Source organism: Pleurodeles waltl, chromosome 3_1 (assembly GCF_031143425.1).
Source record: "Pleurodeles waltl isolate 20211129_DDA chromosome 3_1, aPleWal1.hap1.20221129, whole genome shotgun sequence".
In the NCBI taxonomy this organism is placed as follows: domain Eukaryota; kingdom Metazoa; phylum Chordata; class Amphibia; order Caudata; family Salamandridae; genus Pleurodeles; species Pleurodeles waltl.
In genome coordinates, this window is record NC_090440.1 from 1,324,108,529 (window position 1) to 1,324,133,666 (window position 25,138).

Consider the following 25,138-nt stretch of genomic DNA (forward strand, 5'->3'; position numbering starts at 1 on the left):
TCTTGGGGGTTCTCTCAGGGATGCTTGGGGTGGGGAAGGGAGCGGGAAGGAGGGGAACAAGGCACAGGGTGGGGAGCATGTGGGGAAAAAGATTTCAAAATATTCCTCATAATAATGGGAGACAGGGGGAACTTCAGGGGGGTAATAGTTCTTATGCCAACAACAGGGGGCAGATGATGGGGAAAAGGAGGTGAGGCTGCTGTCTTGGAATGTTAATGGCTTACAGGTTTGTAAATAGACAAAAGAAGTTGCTGTAATACATGAAAGATGTTAGAGCAGGGGCGTGGTCGGGCCACAAAGAAAGATGGCCGCCTAAGCCGGGAGCTCCACGTCGCTCTCGGGGGGATGGCGGGGGCCTCGCAGCCGCCGTAAACAGGATCATAAAACGTCCGGAGGCTCTCTAAACATACGGAGCCCTGATCCCTGTAGAGGAGGGCAAGAGAAAGCAGCTGGGAAGACTGCAGCGCACCTCGGCAAGAAAGGCCTGGTCCGGGGGTGGAGTCGTGTCTCTCGAGGCCGGAGCGGATCGGCCGGTCGGGACGGGGACAACAACTTGCGCGCCCCATTGCCTTTGGTTAGTAGTGCTGCGCTACTCATCAGGACGTCGTGCCCTCCCCCCTTGACCCCCTCCCCATATCCAGGAAATTGAAGCCGGCGTCGGACTCGGGGGCGGCGGGGGCCCGGCGGCTGCCGCAAACGGGATCACAATACCTCTGGAGGTTCTCTAAAACATAAGGAGCCCTAATTCCTGTGGAGGAGGCCCAGAGAAAACAGCTGGGAAGACTGCTGCACACCTCGGCAGGAAAGGCCTTGTCTGGGGCGGAGTCGTGCCTCTTGAGGCCGGAGCAGATCGGCCCGTCAGGAACGGAGAAGACGACATGCGCGCCCTATTGCCATTGACTTCCGTTAGTAGCACGGCGCTACTCATTAGGACATCGTGCCCTCCCCCATTGACCCCCTACCTATCTACAGAGAATAGAAGCCGTCAATCAGAGAGGGGAGGGTGTCCGCCCTCTCAGGGGAAAACGGGGCAATGAGGCACTGACATAGGCCAGCATCGCCTACCCCTCCCAGCTACTTATTCAACAGGGCAACCGCAAGGGCCCTGGCATCGACAGAGCCCCTTGCCGCCACAAAGTAGACAAGTCAACATCTACGCGACCTCGTGTGATTAGGGTGTAGCGCCTACCGGCCGGCCCCTCTCACCACGGGGAACAGTAGAGCATCGACCAGCCCTCAACCTTCTCTGCTCACAGCTATATAGGACCGAGCAGAGGCAGTGCTGAAGCCACGCTCCAGCAAAGACAAGGTGCTCTGAAACGGGAGCTAATGATGATCCTAAACTGGCCCACTGGATAGGAAAGACACTCTGTTGATCAGGCACACTGTCCCTTCCGAAAAATTCTGCAGTGGACCACTAGCTCTACCAGGACAGATCTCAAGCAGCCCCTCGGATCGGATCAGATATAGGAAGGGGACCCCCAGGAAAACACACCTCTGGACGCAACGACCCGGATGTAGCATGGAGGAGGGCGATGCTGGGACGCGACCACCCGCCTTTTCCCTAACAACCTCCGGTGCCCCAAAAGGTGAGCAGCTCCACAGTGACAAACCCAGTTCAACGACACAAGTAAGAAGAGGCCTTTGATTTCCCATCTTTTACCTTTTTAAGATATCTCCCTCCCGGGCTTCTCCACCACAGTCACTCAACATTAACGAGCGGGCCCTGCTCCGGTATCGCCTCATGGTCTGCAAAGGGACATCATAATTGCCCGACAATAATAGCACCTCATCACCCGGCCTACATAACCTTATCAGATCTACGCTCGGGTCGCCATCTCTACTCATGCTCTTCATTGCAACTCTCCCTACCAGCGATATAAGACGACCATTACATACCACGGTGGTCACCAGTTCCGCATAAGTAAAAAAAAAAATAAACAGAGAGAGGGGGTCGAGCACTGACTGACCCACGCATTACTACCCTCACCAGTCCCCGAGCAAGAAAGAAGGGAGGGAAAAAGGGCTTCAGACTCAATAGGGCCTCTCCCACAGGCTGGCACTGAGATGCCCGGAGGCAAGTCAGGACAAAAACCCACAGGCAAACCGGCACAACAATTGATATTTTCAGAGGTGCTCCAACATTAGCGTCCTATTTCCCCAACAGTGGGACCTCACACAGCCTTAACTCCAACCCAGCCTTCCACAATGGCTGACAAGGAACAGCCTACAACCATGGAACGGATTCAACAGGAGATCACCACCGTCAGCCGCCGGATAGAGGGGATGGATGCTTCTATATCCTCCCTGACCCTGGAGACCAAATCCATGCGATCAGACATTGCAAGCTTTCAAATGCCGGGTGACAGGATTGGAACATCGCATGGGGACCCTAGAAACTCATGTGGTCACTATCCAGGAGAGAGATCAGGACCTTCTTTATCTCCGGAGCAAAATAACAGACCTGGAAGACAGAAGTCGAAGAGATAATATTCGCCTTTTTGGAATACCAGGAAATGAAGAGGGACCAGATGTACAGACCTTCCTCAGCTCTGTTCTCCCCAAGCTGACCTCGCTGACCTTTGACCCGCCACTGGAATTCCAGCGGCGCACAGAGTGGGCCCGAAATGCTCCGATGGGGCCTCAAGACCTTGCCCGATCATTTCATGCCTGCTATGCCATACCCAGACCCGCCAACTTCTTCAAGCAGCACGAAACCACGGACCCTTCTGGATAGACAAATGTGAAATCCACATAACGGCAGACTATTCCAAAGACACCAACGAACGCAGAAAGGCCTTCCTGGCTTTAAGAGCCCGACTCCGTCAGCTGGAGATGAAATACGGCCTCTTCGACCCAGCGAGAATGTGGGTCACCAAAAATGTGGTATCTAAAGACTTCTACAACCCCGAGGACCTGAGACTTTTTTTGGATTCCTTCCAGCATCAACCTATGGATTCCACCACTCCGACCCGGCCACAAGGCACTTCGGGAGACGACAGCTACATCCCTCCCTTAGGACCGGAGAGGAGAGGCACGGAACGGTTCGACCCTGACAACTGCCCTAGAGGCAGGGACCTGGAGAGACTAACCAGGGCACATGACGACAGGGGCCAGGTCCTACACGCCGTGGCACTCCACACTCAGCTCTCAGAAAGGGACAAATCCCGTTCACCCCTGAAACCGAATTCTATACCCCCCTGAGATAATGATCTGCCAAAGGGACTATATGGGACTATATGAGACAACGGCGGGAGCCTCAGAGCACGATTGACGTCAACCCGACGGACGGATGAGTATTTGCCCAGACACTGCATTTACATTTTCTTTACTGTTGCTGATAATGTCATTACTAAACAGCTAACATATTTCAATCCCTACAATGTAAGGTTATGTAATGTAATGATACAATGCAAGTTATCTCTAGCTCAATCCTGTGCACACATTACCTGCATTCAGGCCAGACCTTGTTGATACCCACTGTTTACGCATATGACAGGTTTATGCCCCATGCCGATATTGCGAATGTGTAGTTAATTTGTTCCTGCCCCTTTAATACAAAGTAGTACGATGAGATAATGCAATAGAACTTATCTCTAGCCCATTGCTGAGTTTATATTGCTCATATTTAGATCAAGAATTTGTTTATTCCCACTGTTTACACATAGGCCACGGATATGCCTTATAACTCAATGTCCTGCATGCAATATTATGATACTAAGTCACAGAGATGTTATCTATGAATGGTAAGATGTATGCACATACATGTATGTATTCTTTAAAGCCTTTCCCCAGCCCACTGCTGATCTGCTCTCCCCGCTCCGCTCCTCCTCCCTCCCCTTCCACCCCTGCCCCCTCCCTTCAAACCGTCTCTATAGTATAGGACCCTGCATGGCAGCGACGACTAGACACAGCGGCTCCCTACCCCATTGCTAGGGGTACATATACATAAACAATATCAGCTCTCACTCGTTAACAGAATGGTTTCCCCTCTATACCTACAACTGACCACCCCCTTCCCCCCATCACCAAAACAACAAGATTCTAATCTGTCAATAACCACAGATACTCAATACCCCCCTCCTCCGCTCCAACTCTCTCTCCCCCTCCCCTTCCCCCCCCACATAGGATAATCAACCCCTCTATTGCCACTCTCCCCTAAGTTCCCCTGCAACAAAGCTATGACACTCCTCCTCCCTCCGGAGACAGAAAGATCCTTAACAAACAGTGACCACCCCTCTTTCCCCCCCACCCCCCGACCGGGACCTGTTTGTCGACGCTGAGAGCTCCTATAGGAAAAGGACCAGCAGTCTACAGATCTACCCCTCCAGGGAATATTGTTCCCCTAGCTTTCCCAGCCTAGCTCCTCTATTCTTACCCGCCCGCCCCTTCTCCCCCTTTCTCCCTCTCTCTTCCTGACTGCATCTCCCCCCCTTGCCTTCTACCCTGCATCTCTACGCTAACCACCTCCTCCTTCCTTTCCCCACCTTCTGTCCTATCCCCCCTTCCCTTCCCTCTCTCAATCTTATCTACCCTCTTCTTCCCTCCCTTCTGAAGGATCATTCGATACCCACCAGCTATCCCCCCCTAACCGTTACGCTGCCAAAGAGACTCTCCCTGCCCCAACGATAGAGGTAGCCCTCTACACTATCCTTCGAACTGCTGAGACCCCACCCCGATATCCAGCATGCCGAGAACTGCCCTCTGCGCGACACACCCACTACGAATCATCTCCTGGAATGTGCACGGCATGACGAATTACATCAAACGAAAAAAGGTGCTGTCCTATCTCCAAACTAAAAGAGCGGATATAGCTCTGATTCAGGAGACCCATCTGGACAGTACGGAGACTAGCAAGCTCTGTCGGGACTGGGTAGGAAGGGTTTCCTTTAGTTGCTGCACAGCAGTCCAGGGACCCGGAGGAGGCATCCCCTGCAAATGCGGAGTGGCGATACTGCTGCGTAAAACCCTTCCGGTTATAATCATCAAAACATGGAACGACCCGGAGGGGAGATACGTATTCGCAAAACTGAAGTTAGGAGACACTTTCCTATGTGTGGGCTCAGTCTATGCGCCGACCGGCACTAAGCGATCTTTCTTCCTACAATTAAACCGCCTCCTGACTGAAATAGGGACCACCCGCTACTTCAATGGGGGAGACTGGAACCTTGCCCAGGACACCATATTAGTCAGGACGGGCCCTGTCGATATGGGCAACAATCACGACAGGGCACTGATGACGGACTTAATCACCGATGCAGGCTTGGTTGATTATTGGAGACTGATACACCGAAAGGACAAGGAATATACATTCCTGTCGCCTGTCCACGCACCCAATCTCGCATGGACTATTTTTTTGTGTCGCACACCGTAGTTCCCCAACTCAAAGATACTAGTATACTTGAAAGCGGACTTTCAGACCACTCCCCTATTTTTCTCCAGATCCAAACAGGCCTCGCTTCCCCTGAACGCAAACCATGGCGCTTCGCGGTGCATAGATACCATTCCCCCCAAGGGAAAGAACAACTGAGGACCCATGTATCCACATACATGGCCGACAACACCGGCACTGTGGCATCCAAACGAGTTCTCTGGGCTGCGGTGAAGGCAACCCTAAGAGGTAATCTGATGCTCGACGCAGCACTGGCTAATAAGGATAGGATGACACCCCAACGAACCCTAGAAGACGACATCCAGAGCCTCACCAGACAATACACCGCCCAGCCGTCCCTCGCATTACGCCGCTCCGTCGAACAAGCCCGAATGGCACACAATGAGCTCTACACCTCGCAGGCGGAATACGCACTGCAAAGATTACGCGGCCATCACTATGAACAGGACGAGAAAGCGGGACGACTCTTGGCGGCACAACTCCGGCAGAGAGAAGCTGCCTCCGCATCCCGGCCATAACGTCCCCCTCAAGAGCAGTACTAACCCGCCCACAAGACATCGTAAATTAATTTGCGGCCTTTTACGACCATCTTTATACCCCTGAAACAGCGGCCAACAATGCACAAACTGAGGCTTTTCTCACCACGGCCAACCTACCCCATCTCTCGGAGGCGGGCCAGGTTCTCCTAGAGGGTGAAATAAGTAGGTAAGAAATAGTACAAGCCATTAAGAATCTCCCCTACCACAAATCCCTGGGTGAGGACGGCTTCCCTGCTGAATTCTACAGATGGGCAGGGGAAGAGGCAGTCACTGCTGTACATGAGGTACTCGCAGAGGCATGCCAAGAGGGCTCCTTAGGCGCACTGTCCAACAAGGCCACGATTGTTGTCCTACCCAAACCGGGTAGAGACCCCCCTACTCTGCGGCAGCTATCACCCTATTTCCCTCCTGAACGGAGACATCAAACTCTTGGCCAGTGTCTTGGCGGTTCGCTTACGTAAAGTGATACCGTCCTTGATCCATAACACCCAGGGGGGTTTCGTACCGGGCCGCACCTCCAGAAACCATAGGCGCACTCTCTGTCATACCCTATATGAATCACTAAACATGCCGGAGGAAGCCTTGGCCCTGTCCCTCAACGCGGAGAAGGCGTTCAACCACATCGAATGGCCCTACCTGTTCGCTACTACAGTATGAAACACTTCGGTCTCGGAGAACAATTCATCTCCAAAGTTCGCTGACTGTATGACCATCCTAGGGCGCAAGTTCACTGCGGGGGTTTCCTATCAGATCCGTTCCCCATTGGAAGAGGCACGAGACAGGGTTGCCCCTTGTCACCGCTCCTGCTCCTGCAAGCGATGGAACCTCTGGCAGCTACCATACAAAACTCCCAGCAGATACAAGGTATCCCTATAACAGGCAGCACCTCCAAAATCTATCTCTATGCTGATGATATTTTGCTCACCCTGTCTGATCTAGAAAGGTCCCTGCCATCGTTGCTCTCAATCATAGAGGACTTCGCGTCCCTATCTGGATACCGGGTAAACTGGGACAAGAGTGAATCACTACCCCTCTCACAAATAACGACGAGGGCTGCAATCCATGGTCTCCCATTCAAATGGACCCGAATGCCTCAGATATCTGGGAACACTTGTCAACCGGGGCCTGGAGCACATGGTTAGGGATAACCTAGACCCTCTTTTATCCCGGATGAAACAGGACTTCGCTAAATGGTCGTTATTGGGCCTTTCTATGTGGGGCAGGACGCAGGGGGTCAGGATGGTCGCCCTCCCGCGCTTTATGTATATACTGGGCATGCTTCCCCTGGATGTACCCCTTACCTTGCTCCGGATGATAGACGCCTCAATAAGAACTTTTGTTTGGGGCTCTACACGCCCGAGGCTGACGCCAGCAGAAATATTGGCACGACGATCCTGTGGAGGTTTAGGACTTCCCTCAGTGGAACAATACTCGCTAGCCCTACAGTTATCGCAACTGGCATATTTACTTCCTGGAACTCCAGACCCCCCACAGTGGGTAGCCACAGAGAAACTCCTATGGGACCAGCGCGAAGGGCTAGGAGCGCCCCCAACTGCCCAATCCTGTCCTTACGGCAACAAATGCGGCGTGGTGTAGGGCTCATCGTCTCCTAGGAGTACACCCCTTTTTACACACCCAAGCTCCTATAGAGGGTAACAAAAGCATTAAAATAGGGGGAAGTACCCTAAATTGGCCCCAATGGAGTAATGCCGGCATCAGCTGCATAGCCCAAATCATAGATGGCGATCAGCTCCGGCCCTTCGCCAACTTAAGGGAAGAGTTCGATGTACATAATAGCCAAGAATGGCGATACCTACAGCTTAAGCATTATCTACATAAAGTACTGGGAACCCTTTCGTGGGAGGTCAAGGCCTCACCAATTATCGCCTATCTACAGACATAGGGTCGCCAAAAAGGTGTGATGGCAGGCTTATACGGAGTGCTAGTTAATCACCTTTATTCACAACCCCTCCTCGAAAGTTTATGCCTCAAGTGGCAAGACCGGCTTGGGACGACATATACTGAGGAGGACTGGTCAGACATCCTGGAGGCACTCGACAGAGGCACCCGTGAGGCCCGACTGAAGTTTTGCCTATTTAAAGTCCTCCAGGACTGGTATTGGACCCCTATGAGGCTCTTCAGGGCAGGTCTGATACCACATGCGAATTGCTAGCGATGCACAGATTCTCACTGCGACCTACTACACATCCTGTGCCGCTGCCCATCGATACAACCTTTATGGGAACTCTGTGCGCCACACCCTGGCGGACTCCCTTCAGCTGCCGCACCCGATCCCGCCGTCACTCATTCTTCTCCATGATATGCACCTGTATCCCCCCTGCCACGATCACAGCAGAGATTGCTCACACGGCAATTGCCACAGCCAAAATTTGCATACTCCTGCACTGGAGATCCAACGCCGCCCCTACACAGGCGGAATGGATGACTGCTATGATACAAACCGCCACTCATGAACGGGTAATCTACAATCTACAAGATCAGGCGGCCCTGTTCACAGAAGTCTGGAGCCCCTTTCTGACAGGACCGTAACTGACAAAACCCCCCCTACACTCTACACTTAGCACCTTTTTCACTCACATCACCCCCGCCTCATGCCAGCTGGTGAACAGGAGACAGATGCCAACTAGGTTCTCCCCCCCCACTTCTTTTCTTCCTTTTCTCCCCTTCTTCTTATATCTTATATCGTATGTTTTGCTTTTTCACTTTTACTCATCCCCACTCTTATTCCCCATGTCAACTTCTTCTTCCTCTCTCCCTGACTCCTAGACCACCCACCCCGGACGGAACCCTCCAACCCCATAATGCTTAAAACTTTAATCAACAACCCCATCCTTCCTATCTTCCTCCCCCAGGTTGCAATGCCCTCCCCCTCTTCCCCTCCAACCCTCCTCTTTCTCTATCCAACTTATATTAGATCGACCAGTGCAGAATTTTTAGACCAGTTTCAAACTGTTAAAGGACACCTATGCAGACATCCCTCGATCCGCCCTCCCCTACTCCATCCTTAACATCCTGGATCTTGTGCCTCACATCATAAGTAAATACATACATACCCATACATAACCCCACACGATAGTTCATACAATGAAGGAAATCATCAATATACTCTTCCAGCCATCCTGGCACGCTGACCTAACCCTCCCCCCCCTTCTATTCTTCTCCTTCCTCTTCCCTATTCTTCCCCCCCACCCATCCCCCTCCCCAATACTTCCTCCCACCTCTCCCCTTCTACCTATCCCTTCTCTATTTCTGACCTCATATCCCAATGTTCACATCATCTTTCAGTTAATCTCACTCGTATGCTAACCGAGAAATTAGCCTTTGTCAAAAAAACATATGGGCGATGCCCTATAATGTATTCTGCATCATCCCTCAATTTTCAATAAAAAGATTAATAAATAAAAAAATGTTAGAGCAGACGTATTAGTGTTGCAAGAGATCCACCTCTCTAGACAGGAGTGTGTGAAGTTGTTCAGGTCATGCATATGGGTGCAACAGATAATATGCTGGGGCCAGATTGGCGGCAGTAAAGGGGTTGTGGTTCTCATTAAAATCATTTTAATATCTCCCTTCAGGAGTGACCAGTAAACAGGGCTTGAAGATGGGCCATAGGGAGACTGGTGGCATACGATAGGGCTTTTACGGTGGTGGGTTATTATGGGCCCACTAAGGATGATACTGCCCTGTTAGTGGAATTATTTCAGCACCTGTTGCTTATTTTAGATCCTATTATATAGGTGAGGGATTTTAATGTGGTGCTAAATTATGACTTAGATAGGTCATCAGGGAGTAGATCCAGAATTATTGAGAAAAAGCGACACCAAGTACTATTATAATGGCCCATTTGGGGTTATGTGATATATGGAGGGAGAGGATGAGGTTAAATATGGGGTACACCTGGAACTAAGTGTGAAGGAGATAGTTCACATAGAAGTTCATTTATCAGATCACTCCGCTATGTGGACGAATATTGGTCTAACAGGGACTAAGGATTGTGGTAGGTGGACGCTCTATAGAACCTTGTTATTAGATGAGATGGTGGTTGCGGAATTACAAGTTGAGGTAAAGGATTTCTTCGATCTTAATGTAGGCTCAACCTCCCTGGCTATGGTATGGGATGCCTTTAAGGCATTTCTATGTGGGAGACTTATTAGAATGGTCTTATTTAAAAGGCAACTTTACAACGAGGAGATTGGCAGGTTAGAAAAGCAGATACAGCAAATAGAAACAAAAAATTGACATAGACTGGCCTCAAGGATGAAGAAGTAAAGGAGGTAGGAGAAGCTTTTCGAGTTTTTTTTTCAGAATTATATGCAGAGGATCTAGAGGTACCCCAGGGGGTGGTGAGGACCTGGTTAGAAGAGTTAGGTTTGGATTCCTTCAGTGAGGAAGACAGTAGAGGCCTTAACGGCCAAGTTGGGTTGGAGGAATTGGATCAGGTTTTAAAATCAGGAAAGGCTGGGAAAGAACCAGGCCTGGCCTGTCTCCCTTTGAAACTGTAGAGGGCCCTAGGAAGTAGTGTGAAGAATTTTTTCGTCGGGCTCTGTAATGACATTTTTGAAGGGAGAAGTATGATGCCTCAGTCTTGGAAGGAAGCAAGTATTACAGTGATTCTGAAGCCAGGGAAGGACCCAAGATCCTTTGACGCATATAGACCAATTTCCCTATTAAATAGTGATTACAAAATGCTTGCAAAGATTATGGCAGATAGATTAAGTGGTATCCTAGAAAAGCTTCTTCAAGAGTATCAAAAGGGTTTTATGAAGCGTAGGTTGATACAGGAGCTGACGCACACCCAGAGAGGCTCAATCAATTTGGCTACTACGTGCCAGGATCCATGGCGGTAGTAATGGTAGACGCCACTAAAGCATTTGATAGGGTCCACTGGATTTATCTTAAAATGGTCTGCAAGTTTTTTTAAGTTGGGCAGGAATTTTATTGGGATGCTGCAGAAGATCTATCAAGACCCCGTAGTCAGAGTTCTAGTTAATGGTGTGTTAACTCACACTTTTAAAATTCAGAGAGGACCAAGACAAGAGTGTCCGTTGTTGCCATTACTTTATAACATATACATAAAGCCTCTTGCGTGTAAACTTAGAAAGGACCAGAGGGTTCTCCCATTTCAGTGTGGGAACTGGAGTAAGAAGATTTTCCTACATATGTATGTGCTTTGTTAGTATTCATAACCGATTTGGGTCAAGCATTGGTAGCCTTGGAAGAACTCACAAAGGAATTTGGGAAAATCAGTGGATTTGCTGTCAACAGTCAAAAATCTAAAGTTATGGTATGGAGTATGCGGGTGAAAAGGACCCCGGTTAAGAAAGAAATGAAATATTTAGTATTCACAAAAATCCAAGATATAAACAAAATTGCTGAAAATAATTTCAAGAAGGTTTTGAGGGAGTCTAGCCAGTTAATAAAGAAATGGGTCAGTCTTACCCTTACTATTATAGGACGGGTTAACTTAACCCAAATTCCTATTTATTTTTAATGTGGTCCCTTTGTTGTTTGAGAAAGAATGGTTGTGCAAACTTCAAGGAGAAATTAGTAGTTTTGTTTGGGACTCAAAGTTGGTTCGCAGTGCTTGAGAGAAGTTGAGGAGAAGGAGAGAGAAAGGTGGGCTAGCCTTACCGGATATAGAGTATTATGTGTGGGCCTTCTTCCTGAAGAATTAGAGGGAGCTAATGAAGGAGCCAGGGGATTCTGAGAAAGGACAAATCTTTAAAGTTTTGATGAAAATAAATGGTGTCTCCCAGAAACGATTTTAAAAATGTTTGGTGTCCCTAAGTTAAAAAAAAAAAAAAAAAAAGATTTAAGTTACTTTTGGATTCGGTAACACTCTTGTGGGGTGTGAGAAAAACCACTAAGCTACCATATTATAGCAAGTATGCGCCAATATGGAACCCCCAAGGCTCCCCGGAATGGTTGAGGGAAAAGTTGGATTGGGGCACTTATTCAAGGACGGGAGCTTTGACTCTTTTGAGTCCCTCTGTGGGGAAATAGGGGACAATCTTTCAAGGTTTAAATACCTCCAAATAACTAGCTGGCTGCAACATGTAAAGTAGGACATAGGTGTTTCGAATGAACTGGAAGAATTTCTATATCTAAATCCCCCCCCCCCCCAAGAAAGGAGGTTACAAAACTGTATTGGTTGATGTTAGAGACCGCGGATGGAGTGTTCACTCTTCCGGAGGAGATATGGGGAGAAGACTTGCCAGGACAACAGATGAGAGATCAATGGCAAGTATCTTCTATACGATACAGTTTGACCTGCCTCTTTAAGAAGGAATAATTTGTTTTCAATCCACAGGGCCTTCTGATCTCCGGCAAAGTTATCTAAGATGGGGCATGGAACCAAATGGCGTGTAAGAAATGTGGCCTGGCCATGGCAGATGATCTACTTATGTTTTTGAGGTGCCCCCGGCTTACTCGATTTTGGAAGGAGGTAATAGGGGAAGGTTTTTCTATAGATTGTCAGGTAAGCCCCTCCTTAGTGATTTTTGGATCTCTGCAGAATCAGAACCAGTTGACAACTAAGAGAGACAGTGCTAAACTGCTTTTCTATATGATTTTGTCAGCCAGACAAGAAATCTGTAAGAAATGGGTCAGTGCCCATCCCCGACGATACAGGAATGCAGGGAGGCACTAAACAATAACTTAAATATGGATGTGAAGAGGGGAAAAAAGGCACAGAAATTGTGGGCTCCTTTAAAAGTGTGGCTGGATAGAACTGTATAGGAGGCACATGGCACCAGTTAAGTGGCCTGGTATTGTGTTATGATTATATTGCTTACTGATTCCCAAGGTTCCCTCTGTGGATCCAAAGCAGCTCACGATCAAGAACTCAGCTCTTACCTGAGACAGGAGCCTCTCGCCGGAGAGTGGTATAGAGTGGAAGTTGGCCTCCCTGCTTTCCAAAGGTTTCCCCTCTGAGTCAGATTGTGATGGAAAATAAGGACAAAAAAACACAGTTGTCACCCCAGGCAGCTTCCTGCTAGGAGGTGTGAGTCAATTCCAGGAAGTGGAAAAAAGGGTCTGCTGGGGGAGGATGTGTCACCTCCTTCTGACAGGATGGTACCAGGGCGATAGCAACAGATGAGTGAGCTTCAAACGGACTATCACACCTGAGAAGCAAATGTGAGTCACACCTCAGCCTGCCCACTCCTTTATAGGTAGACAAAGTTGCATCTCCTCCAGAGGGGCTAAACATGATTCAGAACTGGTTTTCCAGTAGCAGTGCTAATTATACTGGGCACACTTCAGGGGTGTTCCCAAAGCTCTGACCCAGGGAAGAAGGGTCCTAACATTTTGGATTTGGGCAGAGAGATGTTCTGTGGGATTGGTTAGTGCCAACCACACAGGCAATTATGTCAGAAAGGGAAGGGTTGTTCCTTGAGAATTGAATCCCCATTGGTTAATGAGTCCTTCTCAGCCAAAAACACAAATTTGGCATAAAAATGCACTTTTGGCTTTCAGCCTAATAATAAAACTCCTAGACTCGCAAAGGATGGAAGAAGGGCTGATGGGCTGCATTTTCTGAACCTGTGGACCTCAGAAAGAAAGGGTGAACCAATGAACGGACCTATGAAAGAGAAGGGGTGTTACTACTGTTGAGTTTGTGGGGGAGAATCCAAGGGCTGAACCTACTCTTCAGGTACACAAAAGCTATACAGGCCTGTACCTGCAAAGTGCCTAGTTGACCAACAGCCACTGGAATTACCCTGGTCTCTGCTGGTGTAGCTTGTGAGATTATGTCCTAGTCCCCAAGAGGTGCTTCCCAGGTCCTGGACCATTGACTGGTGCTGGATTATACTCTTTCTCTCCCAGAACTGCAACTTGAGAGCTAATGGCAAAAGTGAATGTTTTTCAGGCACAGAGTTCAAGGCTCATACATCACTGCTACTTGCCTATTTGTGGCAAGACTTGAATGCCGGCGAGGACCACTGAACTTTGTCTGACCATGCCCAGCACCGACTTCAAGCTGCAGAGGACCCTGCCAGCTTCACCATTGATAAGAAAAAGAAGCAGAAAAGTTTCAAAGTGCAAGATAACATCTTGACTGGGACCAACCTGGTATCCATATCCGACTGCCAAAATGGTTGGCCTGAAACATTGTTTTCAGCATGGACCCTTACTTTGAAGACTCATACACTACAGCAAAGAGTGAAAAAGTGATTTATAAGCATATTAGAATTTACTGGAGTGAAAAACAGTGATTTATGACAAGCTTCCAAAAATCATGACTTTGGATCCCTTCTTCTGCTTTTTGTCATTTTGGTGCCTATTTAAAGATAAAAAATGTGTACTATTGATATACATTGGAGTGGGAGTTTTATTTTATGGTGTTGTGTTTCTTTTGTATTAACTGTTTTGGTACTGATCAATGATTTACATTTATTTGAGCTAAGCCTTACTGCTCTGTGCAACACCTACCCAGGACTGAGTTAAGGTTTGATTTGAACAAACTTGACTGTATAGTCACAATACCACATGGTGAGGCTCACTAGCCACCCAACTAACAGTCTAATTTCCCAGAGGTTCTTTACAGGTTGGAAGGAGTTGTTTCCTCAGATTTTAGTAACTCTAGGCCATATGTATGGCTACGTTGTACAAAGCAGCTCAGCAAGTCACCTTGCTGTGCTGCACCACAGGGAAAGGGCAGGAATACACTGTATCTATCCCAATATGGTCCATTCCTGTCCTTTCCCCAGTGTCTTTTCCCAAGTGCTGGCACACAATGGGCTGCCTAGCGCTGACACAGGCACCTTTGCATGGGTGCCTCTGTTGTACGGAGGATAGTTTTTGTGCAGGAAGGGGTACCTTCCTGCAAAAATATAATCCTCTGGGGCATATTTCTCTTTCTATGTGTGCTGCAAAATACAGCAAAACATAGAAAGAAGAAGTAACAAGGAGAAATAAAGATATTTATTCTCATTACGCCTCATCTGGGGAACATACATTTTTGGTGCATTCCCAGGTCTACCAGTTCTGGTAAATTTTGGAATGTGTCAAGATCCATGGATGTGGCATGGGAACACCCCCACAAAACCCAAGGAACACCTCCCTGGGGCAGAGTAAGGCAACTCAGTAATTTGTGTTGCGTTCCTTTACCCGAGATTTATGAAGCTCCACTGGGCCTCACAAGGTGGCCTTGCATGGCTTCATAAATCTCATATTGGACTTGTGTCACTCTTGTACCACATTGTGTGGTGCAAGAGTGATGCAACAGGGCTCGTAAATATGTCCCTTAGGCCCAGAATTAGGAAAATTTTGCACAGTGTTTGCACAATTTTTCTGATGCAAAAGCAGAGCTAAATTAACGGCATATTTTGATTTTTGACTTAGCATCATTTTTTGGGAGCACCACCGCACCTTACGTCATTTAACAACAATGATATGCAAGGTAGGTGTTCTGTCCTAAAAAATGATGCTAACCCGCTACAGCCAAATTTAGAACCCATTGGCAAAATTACACACGCAAAGGACGGTTCCAAAAAGTGATGCCAAGTCCGATTAGCGTCAAAATTTTACTGCTTGGTCAGACCAGACATTAAAATGAGGCCCACACATGAATACATAAAGGAAACACACAGAAGAAGCATTGGAAAGCAACTGGACACCATGGAAGTGTTACTCCTACAGCTCGACACCCGTACAAGATGACATCGATGATGCCAAGTGCCACCAATAGAAGAGAAAAATTGTGCAAAACTTTTTCACATAGAACTGTACTAAAAGAATCACCATGTAAATAATTCAATACAATCACGTAAAATCAGAATGTACATGACATACACTTTTACATCATCAGATAACAGTTGTAACTTGCCCATCTCAGAAAGCATGACTACACCACAACAATTGTAAACAACTTTGGAACAGAGGCCCTGATTTAAGAGGGCCTAGTGCATCCTTGTTAAACATTATTGTTCCCAAAATCAGTTTGTCAAAAAATATGACTCCATTGCCCCCTTCCCTGAGCCATGGTGCATCTTATCTTAGATACCGTGCACATATGGTGGGGGTAGGGGAGTGCTAAGGGGTGCAAGGAGAGTGGCACTGGCTGCAGCACCACTTCCCTATTATCTGCGCCTAAGCTTCAGACAATTAACAATGTCCTGTTCCCAGCAAGTGTGACGTATGAATCAGAGACATGTATGTATGGGTGAGTCACATTGCTATATATGTTCTTGGGTGCTACCAATGTCTGTCTAACTGACATTTTGTAGATGGCAGTGGGCCATTCCTAACGCTAAGTTAACTAGGTCACTCAGATGAACAAGTGCAATATGTAACAGTTGTCCATGCTAATCTTTGTTCACAAATCACAAAGCTATGTTTTCCTGCCATGTCTTGCAGGTGGACCTCTACGCTACACCATAGGTGAGGTTTCCACTTTCGAAGACCCTGATGCAGCCAGTAAGTGTTACCTTGTATGTCACATGTGTGCATACAGTGTTGTGTCTGAGAGGGTTTGATGTGTAGTAAGCCATGAACAAATGGCAAGTGTGTCAATTTAGACACCATCATCTATCCTTGGGTATTGACATCATGTCTGATGGTATGCTGAGGATGTGGAATAATTTCAATGATGCAGTGGTGCCAACGTGTGTTGCCATTGATTAGTGAGTCGCAGGAAATGTTTTGTATGCCCACAAGCACACCGATGTCTGTCAAGCTATATGTCAGAGGTGCCAGCTTTCTGCAATATGTGAATGTTTCAAACACATATTTTCACAGCACCTGTTCCTGCACTGTGTGCCACACGTTGCACAAATGTAGTCAGGACATGGTAGAATACATGTACCTGGGTAAAGCTCTCCAAGGGCCTTTCGCAAGGAGACACTTGCACCACTGGTGCTTCATTGCTCTTCAGTAATAAAGTGAGGCACCGGACATGCAAGGAGCTCTTTCAAGTAGGACAACAGTCAGTTGAGTACACATGTAGATTTGCACTCTTCTCCAGATGGATGTGGGACAAGTCCATGGATCCTTGCAAATACGATGTGTGCAGATGAAACAACAGGTCTTAGCCATCATGATAGTTGTGAGCAAGCATGATCACATCCCATGTGTATGAAATGTGCATGGTGAGTGGGTACCTGGTAGTTAGGAGGTGTATCATGTTTGTGCAAAGATAGGGACAGATACAAGTAAACATGTGCTGTACACAGTGCTCTGCCACTTCTCTTGAGGTCCTTAACTCCCCCTATCCGCTACCATGTGTGTACTGTATATGATATATGGCACACCATGGTGCTAGATATGTGCCAATTGTGGTTAACGTCTTGATGAAAATGATGTACTATTCATGGTTAGTGCAAGAGAATCTATTGCTAACCCTGGAGTGCACATAGGGGCCCATTGTGACTAATAATGTGCCCCCTTTTAATTCCAGCTCTGAGCAGGCATTAAAAGTAGCCAAAACAAAATGATGCAGCTGAGTCTCTTAGATTGCAGTGCACGATTTTGGCAGTCACCCTACCGGGGAACGCCACCCTTGCACATATCATGCCTGGCACAGGCCTAATGTGGAATAAGGGGTGACAAAGTGGCACAATGCAGGAATTGCACCACTTTGTTCACATGTTGCTGACCATTTGGCCTTGTTGTGCCTTATTAGGGTCATATTGATGATGACACTAATGTGATGCAAGGAGGCCATAGACCCTCTCAAATCTTGGCCCTAGTGTGCAACTTTGAAGAGCCATTATCCCTGTGACATGTACAAAATACCATAGATGCTTGCTAGGCAGATTTGTATGGACTTGGGCCATGCCCTTGTTGTTGGCTTAATGGTTGACAACATGTGTCATCAGAAAATGCTGTGTACAATGCATGCTTGTTCTTCCTCTACCCAACACAGTTAATGATGACACAATGACATGTTCTTCTCATGTTTTAGCTGCCACAATGACTCTAGCCCAGAAACACTAATTCAAAAAACGTGTTGAACATTTCTGACACGTATGCAAGGTCCAAGCTGGTTACCAGAACATGTCTCGGAGGTACCGAACAGAAAAGTCATAAGGGTTGTGGAAGGCTTTCCCACATGGTGGACCAGCTCAACAGCCTGCAACCACCTCAACAAAAGGAGTGTTCTCTGCACCCAGAGTCAGTGGTGCTCCATTACTTTCGGCACCATCAACATTTACAGCACATCCGATGCCAGCAGCACCAAAACAGCCACCACCATCTGTCACTGGGTCCACTTTGAGGCAGAAATGCATAAAGACCTGGCCAAGGTCAAGGCTAGGCTGGCCAGACTTGAGGTAGACAATGCCAGGAATTGCAAACTCCTAAAGTGCATTAAGAGGAAGCTGAAGAAGCTGTAGGTGTGGCCACTCACCACTTCACAGGACCTTCCCTTCCCCAGTATGCATTGTGAATAGTTTTAGTGGGTTTTAGGGGAGTAGATATATGTTATGTAGGATAGAGCAGGTTAGTTGTAGGATATAGTTAGTTTAGTTTGGAGGGTGGGTTTTAGGCTTTTTTTTTGTTTGGGAGTGGTTGGGTGGGAGGTTATGTATAGGTGTCTATGTAAAAAAAAACATAAAATATATTTTGTCAAAAAATACAAAAAGAAAATGTGTTTAGGACATAGTATCATTTAGTATATGTGTAGTTCTAGTTCACGTTGTACTACATGTCTCTTGGCTCATTGCCTCATAAGGGGGTGGGGGACAATGTTTATTGAGTTGCGTTATGTGTATAAGTTAAATTTAGATTAGAATAGATAGTTGTGGGTTGAAGGTAAGAAAAGGTAGTATAGGTTAGCTTAGTGTAGGTTAGTGAGTAGTTTAGGTTTTTAATAGGTTGTGATTTAGGTACCAATAAATCCTGTAGGTTTTTGACAATTAGGTGTCCATCATGATTGACTATCTGGGCGTTCTCATGTCTGCACTGACCAAGTTGGGGAAATGCCTTAGGGTATGCATTCAATATTGATTTACATATATGGCTATGTGTATTCCTAATGACAAGGGAGCTGTCTGATTGGCAGCGCTATGACATCAGCTACTCAAGACAATTTTCAGTGCAGTTCCAGACACTCAGATTGTATTTTGATACAAAATGTTAGGCAGGTAATGATGCAACATCAATTGTCATTGCTAAGGTCTATTACAGTCATTTTAGAAACGTTTAGCACATTAAACTCTACCTTATTTTGGGGAATAGATAATGACGCGCTGACAGCTGTCTGTCACAGTCTTAAATATGCCTTTTCTGTTCTTCATATAGTTGTTGTACTAGTACAATCATCAGGGAAATTTCCTGATACTTGAGGTTCTGGACCATTCATGCCATATGTCAACTTGCATGGATATCTTTTCAATACATGCTTGGGGGTCTCAATAAATTGTTTGTAGTCCACAGTACTATTTGTCACCTTTATCATGTTTGAGTCCTAGTGTGTGCATTTGTGCCTGACAGTAAGCCACTCATATCATTTGGTTCTGTTTTTATTGACAATGCTTCACACAATGAAGACATTTATTTGAGTTGACTGAACACTTAAAAAAGAACATGATACATGTGATTATGGTGATTTACTTACATGTGCAAGTTTAGTTTCCAGTGCAGTACAATGTCCAGTTCACCGACCCCATGAGAGATCCTGAGCCATTTAATGTAGAGTCCAAGGGTGAGAGATATATCATGAGACATGTGTTGGAGTAGTGAGGAGGTGTCCAACTTGACAATAGGTAGGAATTGAGACAATGACAGTCCATAGAAGATAAGTCAACAGTGGTAGAGTGAAGAGGGCACAATGCCAGCTGTCACAACACTGGCATGATCTTAAGCACAGAACTAAAGAGATACTGTCCATATGGCACAGACTGCAGCTACTGGGTGGTTTTACATGTGAATATTGTTCCTTCCACATCTTCATCCTCATTAGTTCTTCCCTCTCTGCAGAAGGGATATTTACTTGCATACAGCATTTCTGCCACAGGCATATAGTGGTGTAAGGATGTACAATATGGATCAATACATGCATTGTGTGACTTTGTTAATGTGGCACAAGGGGAATGAGCAGCTTGCATCCACATTGGCAACAATTTGTAAGATGGTAATGTTGCATTACGGTCTTGTGACATTGGGTCTGTAGAGCAACATTGATGCCACTTGTGGCTGTTCTTACACATTAAGGTTTCCCTTTGTGCACAACACTAACCATTCCCACAACACAGGAAACCTTGTTACATGGTGAAATGGGAGCTACTTGTACAGCAGCACAAATAATGATCTTTTGTGCCCATTCCTAAATGGTGCATGGAGGTTTGTGAGAGTTGTTGTTGGGCCACCCTGTGCAACTAGTGCAGGACATGTTGCGCACTGAGTGTTACACATGTGCAGGTGGATCAGTGGCAACAGTGAAATGATTTCTGGGATGGTTGAGAAATGCTTGGTGCATGTAGGGGGGAAGGTGCGGGTGCATCAGAAGTGTTGAACCATTACTGCCCAGGTTTCAGGGAAAATGACAGAGTGCAACGTTGCACCACCTTTGGTACTGCCACACTCCTTCATTTTCAAAACGCTTGGATGCACCATTTTAGAGAGTATATGGTGCAGCCGTGTTGTGGCCCTGGATCAGCGCAATATTTGCTGCCGAGTGCCAACTCACACAACTTTGTGCAAGGATGGCTGCGCTGTGGGGGAGATAGTTTTTCGGCAGGATCGCAATGACCCACCTCATTAATATTCACGAGGTGGGTCTCTAATTGCGGCCCCATAGCGAGTCTAGGCACTCGCAAACATGGAGGTCTGCTGTCGTCAGCAGACCTCCATGTTTGTGACTGCTTTAAATAAAGCAGTTTTTTTTTTTTTAAGTGTAGCCCGTTTTCCTTAAAGGAAAACGAGCTGCACTTAAAAAAAAACGAAACCTTTAGTTTCTGTATTTTTTCAGGGCAGTGAGTGGTCCCTTGGACCACTCCCTGCCCTGAAAAAATATTTGTGGGTCCATTCACAAAGTGGAAGGGGTCCCATGGGAACCCCTTCCAATTTGCGAGTGGGTTACCATCCACTTCAAGTGGATGGTAACTGCGACTCCATTTGCGACCCCATATGCGGTCGCGAATGGAATTGCATTCCACTCCGAATCGCAAATAGGAAGGGAACACCCCTTCCTATTTGCGATTCTGAAATGCATATTGCGAGTCGGTCCCGACTCGCAATATGCATTTCTGAATAGCAAAGAGGCTTTTGCGCCTCGCAAATGGCGATTTTCGCCGTTTGCGAGGCGCAAACCCTTTGCTACATCGGGCCCTTAGTGAATATGGTGAAGTGCATTGCACCACCAGAGCATCACTATAAGTGATACTCAGGTAGCAATAGGGCCTTTTGAGTCTGGCACTACGGTCCTGATTTATACTTTTTGACACAAACCTGTGTTAGCGCAAGTTTGCGTCAAAAGGTTTACCGCCGGCTAGCGCCCTTCCTGGATGCCAGCTGGGTGTCATATTTAAGGAATGATGCTAGCCGGCGGTAAGGCCCTACCAGTGTCAAAATAAATGAGCCTAACCAGGTGGGGGAGGAGTAGGGGAAACAGGAGGTTGTGAGTCAAAGAATGGCACTAGTCAGGTTAGAGTCAGAAAAATGACTCTAACCTGACTAGTGTCATTTTTTGACGCACAACCCCCATGGTCATGACTCCTATCTTAGTAAAGACAGGAGTCATGCCCCCCTGCCCAATGACCATGCCCAGGGGACATATGTCCAGTGGGCATGGCCATTGGGCACCGTGCCATGTAGGGGGCCCAAGTTAGGCCCCTTATGGCACTTTAAAAAATAAAATAAAAAAATAAAAACTTACCTGGTTTTACCTGGGATGGGTCCCCCCATCCTTAGGTGTCCTCCAGGTGTGGGTGGGGGTGTCCCTGGGTGCAGGGAAGGGCACCTGTTGGCTGTTTCCATGGTCTCTGACTATGGAAAATGGCCCACAGGTCCCCTAACGCCTGCCCTGACCAAGGCGTTAAATAATGGCGCTAAGCAGGCTTAGCACCATTATTTAAGGCCCTCCTCATCCCATGTGTGATTTTTGCATGGGAGGATAAATGAGGGGCAAAGGCCTTAGAGTCATGTTTTGCCCAGGAATGCCTACCTTGCATCTCATTGACGCAAGGTAGTTTTCCGCATGCAAAAAATGACGTTAACTCCAATATTTTGCTGCTAGACGGGTCTAGCGTCAAAATATAAATATGGAGTTAAGTTTGTGCCGGATTTATGTAAAAACAAATGACACAAATCTGGCGCAAGCAGAGTATAAGTATGCCCCTATGTGTCCTGATGCAACCCTTTTGCATGCATTCAGTGTGTCCTATGTGCCTCCCCCTTCTGCTCTTTGTGAATTTCCAGATAGTCCCCCACTGTCACTTACCATGCATTTATGGTAGTGATCAACTCCTCTGGGATGACGGCTGCCACCATCTCCTCCAGCCCATCCAGGTCCTCCTGGGGTGTGGGACTTCCACCTCCAGTCTGCAGTGCTGCCTTTCGGTTCCTGGCCAGTTTCTCCTCAGTTCTGCGCTTACAATTGTGCCAGCGCTTCTTACAATCAGTGCCAGTCCACTTCACCTCTGCCACGCTGTTGACTTTATCTATTATTGCCTGCCATATATCCTCTCTCCTACCTATTGGCAATTTGGAGGTGACGAACAGCTGGTGTTGGTGCTCCGTCACCTCTCTGAACAAAATGTAATTCTTCTTCTCACTATAGCGACACTTCCACTTCCTCTTCTCCTTCTCCTGGGACTTTGCTGGTCCCTCCTGGCTCATACTGGGCTCACTGGGATCTCTATGGGATCTCTCCTGGCCTGCATTCTCCATCTTGCATCCCTATGTTTTTCCTTGCTCATGCGTTTTTTTTTTTTAGCGCTAATGCTGTTAAATATGGAGCTAACACAATTTGCATTAAAAAAAGTGCCACTTTTGCTGCATTAGCATCATTTTTCTTTCTGTCATGTCTCAATGGTTAGCATCATTTTTTTTACACTAATCTTTCCCTAGTACCATGGTGCATCATTTTTTAAATATGGTGCATGGATGGTGCTAAAGAATGGCACTAGCTGGCAGTAATTTTTTTGACACACAACTGCACTAGCGCAGTTGTTAGTAATTATTTTTAAAATCAGGGCATTCATTTTTAAGTCTAGTTTACCAGATTAGAAAGTTGAGTTTTCTTCTACATATGACAAATAAATGCTGTGTCTGCTGACATTATATTTTTGGATGTGGTATTTTATAAGTTTCATTCATTATGTTCACATATCTTCTTTGATTTCCTGCCTAGGCTATTCCCTCAATTGATGATAAGGACTGGATCGAGGAAAATGTACAAGGAGGTAATGACCAGGTTATTTTCCGGTAAATTTCGCTACTTGAAGCCCCAGTCTTCCTTGTGACAGTTCTAAAATCCCTCTCTCCTCCCATCTTATAAGTACACACAATAATTGAGGAACTTCTTAAGTACAGAGAGTGTGTTGGGTGGTTGCTTCGATTCTAATGCCAGGAAGAGATATGACCTCCTAGAAGAGTGATGAGAGAGATAGGGTTTAAAGTCATTGTTTTGTTATTTTCCTTTAGTTTGGATAAGGAAATCATGTGCAGGTGATAGAGCAACCTCACGTAGTAATGACTGTGATGAGGAAGATTTGGGCTTGAATTAATAAGGATTTCTGGTACGAAACTGGGTCAGCCTGGCATGTATGTTAAACAAAGAACCATCTTGAAAATTACTGGTTTTAGTTAGAAAAATCATAACAACTAACCTTTGAGAAAAGCAGACCAATTTATCTGCAAATGGGGAACTTCTAACTGGGCCAAGTACTAGCTTTCGGCACTGACTTCAGGGTAGCAAGGACAAACAGCCAAAGGCTTTTCAAGAAGATAGTGCAGATGACAAGAGCTGAGACTTGAACAGTCCACCAATAGTTTCAATAATGCATTGCAGTACCTATCTTTTAGTTAAAGATTGTTTTTCAATGTCAGAGAAAAATTAATGCTCCTGTTTGGTAGTGATATAGCTCTGGTGGCTCTGACAGACATGGTCTACGTTCCAGCTGTTGCAGTAGTGGATTTATTGATAGAGAGGCGGCGGTGGTGACCTGTCTCAGGATATGAGCCACTGAATGGATCCCGCATAGCAGAAATGCATGTGAGGCGCACATCTTTCTGTCCATGTGCAGACTGATTCTCTGTGACTGCAGTTGCAGCCTAGGGCTATATATTTAACCCTTTTGAGTCTTCAGTCATACTGGTCAGGGCTTCTGCATTAGCAATGAAAAGGGATTGTGAGCTCTGACATTGTGCAGCACCACCGACCTCTCAGCCACAGAGTAGGTTGCTGTATGGCACATTGGTGTTTCACTCTTGATTCAGTTCACTCCATGCACAGTTTTTTCATCAGAAATGTTACAGCAAATATTACATTGATATTATCAATGATGTTATGAAAGACTGCATGAGTGCCATAATTTGTGGGGTCATTAGCAGTGCATGGCGATGGAGCGAGTTATAGTTACCTTATGGCACGAGTTGTAGTTACTTGAGGCAAGTCTAACAATAACTGGTAATTTTGTATAGTTTTGTACGTTTAAAATGTGATCCTAATTATAACGTCCCTGTAACATTTGTTTTTTTCAGTGAATTTCTATATTTTTTTTAAAGAATAGTAATTTTAATGACTATACATTAATCCAACCACCGCCACGCTTGGCCTAACACGCTACCATGCTGTCAAAACCCAAAGTGTTTGCTGTGGTTTGGCTGTAGCTCTGCAGAGCTGCATCCAAGCCTCAGCAAACAGCTATGTCCTGGGGGTGGGCACCCTAGGACATAGCAGGTGCCGGCCCTTGGGGGTGGTGGTCCCCAGGGCCATCTGTGTCTCCAAGATGGGGGCTGCATGGCCCCCTCTAACTTGACATAGCCCCGGGGGCTGGTGGTCCTCAGTGTGTGGGGGGCCCAAAGGGAACCCCCTCAAAATTTTAAATATTTGCCCTGGGGTGGTGGTCCTGGGAGCAGCGGGGGCACATACCCATGCAATTAAATAGCATTTTTCCCCAGGGGGTAGTGGTCACCAGGGCAGCTGGGGCAGAGCATCCCCCGCACATTAGATAACAACCCTGGGGAGGTGGCGTCCCCAGGACAGTCGAGGGGCACGTGGCCCCTCTGCATAAAACTAATA